Source organism: Notothenia coriiceps, unplaced genomic scaffold, assembly GCF_000735185.1.
Source record: "Notothenia coriiceps isolate Sejong01 unplaced genomic scaffold, NC01 NC01_scaffold00019358, whole genome shotgun sequence".
Lineage (NCBI taxonomy): Eukaryota > Metazoa > Chordata > Actinopteri > Perciformes > Nototheniidae > Notothenia > Notothenia coriiceps.
This window is the reverse complement of record NW_011352059.1, coordinates 170560-178925: the sequence shown is the minus strand read 5'-3', so window position 1 is coordinate 178925 and position 8366 is coordinate 170560.

Here is an 8366-nt window from a genome sequence, read left to right as displayed (position 1 = left end):
AAAGCAGTCACTACATTGTGCACATTTGGGGCATTAAGGTACACTACTTATTACTGCAACAGCAGCTGATGGTAAGGACCGACAACTTCAATTTAAAACAGGCTATAGGGACAAGTGCCATCAGTTTGAGGCTTGATTGAATAACATTAATTACAAAATAAATCATACTATCAAAATACTACAATGTTATTTTTAGATTTAGAAACGAAAACATTTTTTTTTAAATTTCTGGCGTTGCTAATGACGACCATACTACCCGTGAACGATTAGCGAAGGTTGCGAGCAATGTTAAAAACGTGGCTCAAACGGGAGGTATTCGGACAGCGAAAGTGAACAAGTGAATGAGGAGGAGGACAGTCATCAACCGAGTACAGCGTAGGCTCCGCAGCACAGCCGCTGTGATGGAGGAGAGAAGTGACTCTGGAAGAAGGCATTTGCTCAAAGGATGGAGAGAGGTCAAAAGTTGAAAAAGCACACACTTGTTCTTAATTGTTATCTTTTTTCTTATGTTTTTTCTTTTCTTTTTTACTTTGCCACCACAGAAATGGCAATAGCAAACATCAGCAGACTGAAGATGAGCTATTAGCCCTTAGGCTCATCTGCTCCTGGAGGCTTCATTATTATTGGAACTGAATTCCCAATAGGACATTTTCTGTTTCGATGTGGGTTGTTGCAGGAAGCCTACATTCACACTTTGGTATAGGTCCAGGAAATGACATGTGTGTACAGTTGACATTTGTTGTGTGAGAATAAGTTATTATTTTGTTCTTTATATTCTCACTTGTGGTGTGTGAGTGAGTGAGTGAGTGAGTGAGAGAGAGAGAGAGAGAGAGAGAGAGAGAGCACAATAAATAATGGTATTATGAATACATTTGCCTCCGAGTCCTGCATGAACTGTGCATAGACTGTATTTTAACATTGGTCATATGGTGGTACTTGGAGAGCCAACTATTTTCTCAGGTGGTACTTGGTGGAAAAAGGTTGAGAACCACTGGTCTAGTGAATGTAAAAGCTACTGAAAACTATGGTGGCCGACAAGTGCAAACTCGCTAAATTGGCCCAAATAACTTCCATTGCGAGGAACACGCTGCAGACTCAAAAATAATGCATAGAATCACAAACGTGCCAAAACACATGCAAATGAAGAAATATCTTCACCAACTTGACCAAACATGCAGACTATTTACTAAAATGGTCCGGTGCATCACTTTTGTCCCCGTTTCCATTGTGTTTTGATGCAATTCTGCAGCAATTATTTTATTTGCAGCGGTTCATTTATGCAGCGCTTTTAGTAAACGCTGCACATGTTTCGTGAAGTTGGTGAATCTCTTAATGCTGCGCATGTGTTAGTGAAGATGTTTATTAATTTGCATTTGTTTTGGCACATTTGTGTTTTTATATTGACATTTCATTCTTAAATTGCATGTTTCTCCTAATAAAAAGTGTTTTTGGCCCTTGTGGTCTGTTGCACGGGTCGGCCAGCGTAGAAAAAGGCTGTTAAAGGTATGTATTTTTGAATTTCATACATTCATTTTGCAAAATCAATATTAAATGTTTGGATTAAATATGCAAATTAGGCATTATCTAATGTTAACGTTTTGTGTATACCTACCATTAATGTATAGGCGACAGAATATGTTCAAATAAACACCATGATGTGTGTTATGGATGTTTTCTTTCCATTAGTCTAAAATAAGTAATGTTGTGGAAGCAAAAAAAAGCCTATTCTCAAAAAGACTTGTGTTGACCATGTTTTTGCATCTAATGTCTCTCCTTTAAAAATACACTTTAGACCAGATGTTCTTAAGTACCGAATGCATCTCTTTAAACTACAACACAATACCTGCAAACCTAAAACGTTCACAAATGCAATATACAGTAAGAGCCAGGCAACAAGCATTTGACAGGGAGTAAACAGCCTCTGCTAGTGGCTGCAAGCATTGCTCTATAAATCACAAAGGTAAATGGTCTATGTTTCAGGTTTAACCACTTCCTATTAAAGAGTCATGTATGGCTGTCAGCATGGTGTTTATTGGGAACATTTAGCTATCTATCAAAACACATTACAGTCCGTTTACACTCCTCTTCACCCCTATAGGATGACAGAAATCTTGCTTCCCACTTTTGATGATTTTGACATCTTTATATTTACTGTATTTCAATTACCTGCGCTAAAAAAACAAGAATCGGGAGCAGTCTTTAGAGGAGAGGAGGGGGAAATGGGGGAGAGGAATAAGAAGCAAAGGGAGATGTGAGATGGACACAGGGAAGAGGGAGGAAAACAGAGGAAGAAGAAGGTGAATGATGGATGGATGTGTGTTTGTGTGAGGAAAGAGAGAGAGAGGTGTGTGAGGGCACCATTAAAGCCTTGTACAATAAATCTCTGACAGTGCGTGTGTGTGTGGAGATAACAGAGAGACGTCTCTCTCCATTCTGGCTCTGTCAGGATGATGTATGCATCCCTTTCTTCCTCCCTGTGAAATATTACAGGGGGGCTCAGTGTGTGATCTCGGGCAGCATGCGGCCAACGTGTTTGGTAATTCTTCACCTCTTATCAGCGCTCACATGAGGTATTGTAGATGGGAGACTTGTGGCCGCCTGGGAAAAGAGGCGAAATGACCCAGACACACACTCACACACATACAGATGCGCAGTAAACAAACACAAAAAGAATGAAATTCAGGGGGAAAGGGAGAAACGGGCAACAGCTGACAGTGACAGCTTTTCTTGATCGAGGGCTACGAGCTTGACAGGTGTGATTGATCACATAATGGCGAGCACATTTCGGCACTCTGCTCTTCATTTAGCTGACAGCATTTTCTTTATGGCACCTTGTGTTATGGTATCATAATCATGCCAGTGCCATTGGAGCGCCCCAGGAATAAATCTTTATAATCCCCCCCCCCCCATTCCACCACATGAGCTGTTGATGCTGCTCGGGCCTTTCTGTCCCCTTCTTGCTGTTTCAAATGGCCGCTTTGGCTGTCACTCAAATCACCTCATCTTTCAACTGCATGATGGGGGGAGAGAAAAAGAGTGAAAGCACACAGAGGAGGAGGAGGAGAGAAAGATGGGGATGTGTTTCTCCTCAGGTGCCACCTTGCAATCTTACCTGTCAGCCTACAGAAACTGGTGAGTGATGGCTTTCTGAGGACAAATGTAAACATATTGAAGCATTTCAATTCTTTAATGGTGCAGTTAGCAATATTCTTATATATACAATGGATGAAATAACCACTGCTGCGTGTCAATGTCTTACTTGTAATGTGGCTATAGGCAGTCCAAAAGTACGCCGTATGGTAACAATTGCCCCATTCCTTCCGTTCGTTTGGCAATTCTTTCAAAACACAGGCAAGAAATACAAATCCAGTACCAGCAATGGATGTGAGATTATGAAACATATTGCAATGGAAATTGTGCTGGAAAGTGCTGTAGAAATTGCAGTGAAAAATTGTGGTCAACAGAAAATGTTGCCTCCCAAAACATCCAAGGGAGTAGGTTAATGCAGCACGGTTAAACAACCACTAACCCCGCCCCAAGCTTCAGTTCACGCCCACCACCTAAATAAGTGAAAAACACCACATAATAAATAAACATCAAGAGACCTTACATATGGTTTCTACACCTTGCTTACACTTACAATTTTTTGTGTATATGGATGGCAAAATGGCGGTCACTATTTTTGAGTGATGGTGTAATGATGTTGGTCAAAAAGTTGGGTATTGAATGATGGACAACATAACCCTCAATGGGTGCCATCTTGGCTACGGAGTAGAAGGTAAAGGACCACCATACTTGTACAAAGTGGGCAAGGAAGCTGCATGGTTGTTAGTACGTTAAGTAAGTATTCTACGTAACTACTTGTTGACTTGTGGTTTCACACTGGACACCACCAGTAGGCTTGCGTAAAAGTAATGTGTTTATTAAGAACTTAAGTTGTCCATGGAACATTTAGCAGCTAATTGTTTCCCTCAGGAGTTGGTGGAGACAAAACAGAACAAGTGGCCAGAACAGACTTTGATTGAAAGCATTGCATGGTATCGCTCAGCTTGTGAGTCTGTTTTTGTGTTTTCCTTATAAAATGTGCTACAGGAGACATCAATAGCTGCAGGATCAACCAACAAAGCTGTTATGAGTAATTTGCCATGGGTTTGTATCTCTGTATGTCTGAGTCACGGACCTAAATGTGGTCAAGAGCAAGGGCGCATGAAGTATAGTGGTAGGAAGTAAGGGGTTTAAGGGTTCATTAATCTCAAGAACGCCTCTAGTTTGTCAATGTTTTCGGCGTCTTTGCAGGTGTGTGGTTGAGTTTGAAAATGGGCACGAGTGAGTAACAGCAGGAAGTGGGGTAGGGGACCCATCACTTTTAATAAGAAGTTGAAGGACCTTTAAGGTTGTCTGTGTGAAAGAGATAGATGGAGGTACAAACGCTTCCCGGTTTAAACCAGCCTTATGGATCTCTGTTAAATGTGGTTCATGAAGCATACAGTACGCCCTCGTGTACCATCTTTACCATTCCACTGCACCTTTATATCCTTAAAATAAATGTTGAAAAAGAGTTATCTTGAACTTCCAGGTTGTGGGAATAAGCATGTGTGCCTTTTATGGCTAATGACCTTTTTGCTATGATAATTTTGAACGCTGCTTCTGTATATCTTTTCAATACAGAGTATATTTGCCTGGACATATTTTTGCGCAATCATCGTTACATATTGATATGGCTTTTTGAATATGCTATTCAAGTCCCCTTATAAAGTGAGTTTCTGTAGGCTCCGTTATGGGAACATCTTCCTTTACGGATGGGTGGCCAGCAGAAAGGACAGAGGCAGAAAATGAAGCAGGGAAAAAGCTGGATACTGTGGAAAGTGGGAGGCAGATGGATGGAGCGGAAGGAAGGAAGGGGTGGAACGCAAAGCCCCCTGAAATGGGTGATGAGTGAGGCAGAGACAGAGATGGAGTGAGGAAAGAAAATGAAGAAATACAGAGTTGATGAGTGAGTTAAATGATGAATGGGCTGAAAGGGACCCAGATGGGCCGGCTCCATCAGTGAGCGGTGTGGCAGAGAAAGTGAAAGAGTGCTTACCAAGTCAGAGATGATGATGATGATTGTGATGATGACATACAGACAGATAATAAAGTGCCCAGAGGCAGGAGTCATCCTCTTAAATTGATTTCACATTAAAAGCAAAGCATGGCTAATAACATGAATATTAGCGGTAAAACCCCTTGGCTCATGTTAGGAGGACAGAAACAAGTGAGTGATTTAAAAGAGCAAACACAATAATCTGACGTGTCACTTCAGCATGTGTTGTACACGTGTGTGCACTCACGCAATGTAATTTCAATGAAGGAAAGCGGACAGAGGCGATGCCTTTTTGCAGAAATTATAAACTGAATTGATAAACATGAATCAAGAAACAAGGGGACCTTTTAAACGAGTTCCAGACTGTTCACTTTTTGAAAGGCAAATGTTGGTGAAATGCATAAAAGAGTATTTGCTCAGTGAGTAAAAGATTTAAAAGCGATAACACGAACAACAACCAGTCAGGACCTGTCTATCACGTGGTAGCCACGCCCTTAATCTGACTCCACTTGATCTTCTATTTTTCTCTAAATGGGACCATCATTTTGCTAAATGAACCTCAGTTTTCATTGAGGAAGACTTGAACCTAGCACTTGACACCATAAACGTGTTAGGAAAATGTTTACTTTGGTAGTAAAGCAATTAGGAATTTTTCCAAAGACTTCTATACAATCGTATTTCTCCAGTGGAATTGCCTATGCTGGCCTTAGAGAGAATGCAGATTTATGGCAGTTCTGCTTCCTTTTTCAGATCAGGAGGTTGCAGCTTGCCTCAAGAGATGGTGTTAATAACTAGCCTGGTTCTCTCCAAAAGTAACTCAAGTCATCTTCCAGAATTGATTCCACCGATTAACACAGAAAGTTAACGTTTTTCCACTTTGGTTCATGTAATATCTATAGGTCTCATGGGTGACTATAACAGACAGTTTGTAAACTTAATATGAGGCTAGAACCAGGCAGCAGCAAATAAGTTTAGTTAAGCAAACCCCCAATGTGTCATATTTACACTTTTAAGCTTAACAATTCAACATGGTAGGTTATGTTAACTAGTGACAGAGCAGAAAGGTGTCAGTCTTCTCATCTAACTCTCTGGAGAAGGAAAATAAGTTAATTTCCAAAAATAAGTAGATTTTTAGTTGTCCATGAGTCATATTAGAGGTTGTTAGCCATGCTACATTTCCTACCTGAGTATATTTTATTGTTGAAACAAAATGTTGTGTGTATGTGCGTGCGCGCCCCAGGATGAACAAACCACCCTCTGTGTTGATGAAGCTAATGAGAATCCCAATAAATGAAATGAAATGGAAAATGAAGAATGTCACTGAGACAGACCCGCCACAGGCCTTATCTGTCAATGACGTTGAAATCACACAAAACTCACACAGCTTGTGGCATTCAGGGGTAGCGTGTGATCAATAGGACAGTGTTTATTTCTCTTGCATCATACACTTTAATTAGCTTTACATGGCACTCCTACTGGAAAAGTAGAATTTTGTCCAACAAATAAATCAATAAGGTAACACTTGTCCTGTTATGTAGTCCGTTTGTTACGTCAGCACCTGGCATTCGGTAACCCCCCCCCGTCTCTGTTATACAAGAAACACACACACACACAGCCATAATGGAGCAATTATCCTCTACAGCTCCGATCTGCTTCTCTGATTGTAATTTGCATTTATTATTAGCCTTCAGCCTGCCAGGGGCTGTGAGGCGTGAGGATGGATGGTCATACAACACATCACACTGATAGACCTGCACAGATGCTTCATAAGCACGCGTGCTGGAGGACACAGTAGCGTCAACGTGACACATACACGGATAAAGTTACACAGATGAAGCCATTGTGACAGCGTGATGTGGTTTTGTTTTGTTAATGCTGATCCCTGTTAATGATGGGAACAGTGTGTTCAGTGGCGTTCCATCACAGAAGAACATGCTTCACGTTCCACACTGTGACATCCTGCAGGACCGTGACGAGGCCCTTTCCCTGCTCTGTGTTCTCTCTTGCAGTCGGCCCCGGGGCTCATCTTATGGACATTTGTGAGGAGCAGAGTCTCTCAAGCAGGGCCGCCCCTGGCCAATTTGGGGCCCTAAGCGACATTGCGAGATGAGGCCCCCCCCACCCCCAACCGACAGGAGTGAAAAAAAAAGTTTTGGAAACAAAGTAGGCTACTTTGCAAATATAATTCCTGTTTAGTAGACCCTCCTACACACACCACAACACAGACTATAACACCCCTTGCTGCTAAATACAAACCAACTTTGTGCAATATGTGCTATATGTGCAATAGTGTTGCACGGTGTACCGATACTTGAAAGGTACCACGATACCCTGCCGTTAAAAACGTTACGATTCCTCCATTTCATTAGTATCGGTACTTTAAGAATGACGGGGAAAAGTACTCCGGTGAGAAAGCGCTGTTTTAATAAGAGCCGTGTGTGTTCTACGCTCTGCTTCCACTCCCTGCACTGCAGCCGTGCCTGCAGTGCTTCCCCTCTCTCGTGCACGAGCTAGCTGCCAGAGCATGTGAGAAAACGAGAAGCATGGCTACAAGTGGGAGTGCAACTGCCGCTGCGCCTCGTCTTGTTGACAAAAAAGACGCCAGAAGCGAAATTTGGAAGTATTTTAGCTATATCTCTGACAGTGAGGGCAAGCCTATGGACACCACGAGGCCTGTCTGTAAGACATGTTTTAGATTCTAGACCCTCCAGAAAAACGCGATTCTGCGATCGCAGAATTTACCGCATAATCAGCAAAATGGCGCAGATTTTTAAAAGGCCGCATATTTATCAAAAGGCCGCATAATCCCCGCATTTTTCCACACAAAGTTGAGAAAAAAAAAGTTAACTCGTCTTGACGTCATCAGCTCGCGCATCACAGAACGTAAACAACACTGTATAGAGTGAACGTGTGGAGTTCACACGATAGAGAAAACACCAAGATGAAAAAATCTAATCCATCTCATTTACCGACGAACATTTCTACTAAAGACCGGGCAAAAAGTGGGGGGACACTATTCTGCACCCCGTGCAACTGTGTGTTGGAGCATAAGAGAAAATCGACGTTGACGACCCACTTTGATTCATTCAAACATTCGAAAATGCTTTCTGCTGCTGCGGACAAGAAAGCCATTCAACTCACGTTCACCGAGGCATCAACCTCCAAAACCCTTTCGAGGGCTACAAGAAACTAAGTGAGTAGCCTACAAGATTGAAGCTGGTCAGATAACGAACGAGTAAATGAAAACAGAATGAGGCGGAGAAGTGTGTGAGGGGTGTGTGAG